The 1,301-nt window shown below is 40.9% G+C and overlaps 1 non-coding gene across 1 annotated transcript; it reads left to right on the forward strand.

Annotated features, from left to right (window-relative positions):
* The first annotated feature begins 493 nt into the window (after positions 1–493).
* On the forward strand, positions 494–601 carry LOC130952681 (small nucleolar RNA R71). Its single transcript, XR_009074859.1, has one exon. It is a non-coding gene; the product is annotated as a small nucleolar RNA R71 (small nucleolar RNA).
* Positions 602–1,301: the final 700 nt, after the last annotated feature.

Below are 1,301 nucleotides of genomic sequence, written 5' to 3' on the forward strand. Positions count from 1 at the left end.
CACCATTATTGTTGTTGAAACCTTGTTGAGGTCTCTGTTGATCCTTCCATGAGAGATTTGGATGATTTCTCCATGAAGAATTATAGGTGTTTCCATAGGGTTCTCCCATGTAATTCACCTCTTCCATTGAAGGGTTCTCAGGATCATAAGCTTCTTCTTCAAATGAAGCGTCCTTAGTACTGCTTGGTGCAGCTTGCATTCCAGACAGACTTTGAGAAATCAAATTGACTTGCTGAGTCAATATTTTGTTCTGAGCCAATATGGCATTCAGAGTATCAATCTCAAGAACTCCTTTCTTCTGATTTGTCCCATTGTTCACAGGATTCCTTTCAGAAGTGTACATGAATTGGTTATTTGCAACCATTTCAATTAGTTCTTGAGCTTCTGTAGGCATCTTCTTCAGATGAAGAAATCCTCCAGCAGAGCTATCCAAAGACATCTTGGACAGTTCAGACAGACCATCATAGAAGATACCTATGATGCTCCATTCAGAAAGCATGTCAGAAGGACACTTTCTGATCAATTGTTTGTATCTTTCCCAAGCTTCATAGAGGGATTCACCTTCCTTCTGTCTGAAGGTTTGGACTTCCACTCTAAGCTTACTCAATTTTTGAGGTGGAAAGAACTTTGCCAAGAAGGCATTGACTAGCTTTTCCCAAGAGTTCAGGCTTTCTTTAGGTTGTGAGTCCAACCAAATCCTAGCTCTGTCTCTTACACCAAAAGGGAATAGCATAAGTCTGTAGACCTCAGGGTCAACCCCATTGGTCTTGACAGTGTCACAGATTTGCAAGAATTCAGCTAAGAACTGATGAAGATCTTCCAATGGAAGTCCGTGGAACTTGCAATTCTATTGCATTAGAGAAACTAATTGAGGCTTAAGCTCAAAGTTGTTTGCTCCAATGGCAGGGATAGAGATGCTTCTCCCATAGAAGTCGGGAGTAGGTGCAGTAAAGTCACCCAGCACCTTCCTTGCATTGTTGGCATTGTTGTTGTTTTCGGCTGCCATGGGTTCTTCTTCTTTGAAGATTTCTGTTAGGTCCTCTACAGAGAGTTGTGCCTTAGCTTCTCTTAGCTTTCGCTTCAAGGTTCTTTCAAGTTCAGGGTCAGCCTCAACAAGAATGCTTTTGTCTTTTCTCTTGCTCATATGAAAGAGAAGAGAACAAGAAAGTATGGAATCCTCTATGTCACAGTATAGAGACTCCTTGAGGTGTCAGAGGAAAAGAAAAATAGAAAGAAGAAGTAGAAGAATTCGAACTTATCAAGAGAGATGGAGTTCGAATTGTTCATTGAGGAATAGTGTT

Source organism: Arachis stenosperma, chromosome 9, assembly GCF_014773155.1.
Source record: "Arachis stenosperma cultivar V10309 chromosome 9, arast.V10309.gnm1.PFL2, whole genome shotgun sequence".
Taxonomy (NCBI): domain Eukaryota; kingdom Viridiplantae; phylum Streptophyta; class Magnoliopsida; order Fabales; family Fabaceae; genus Arachis; species Arachis stenosperma.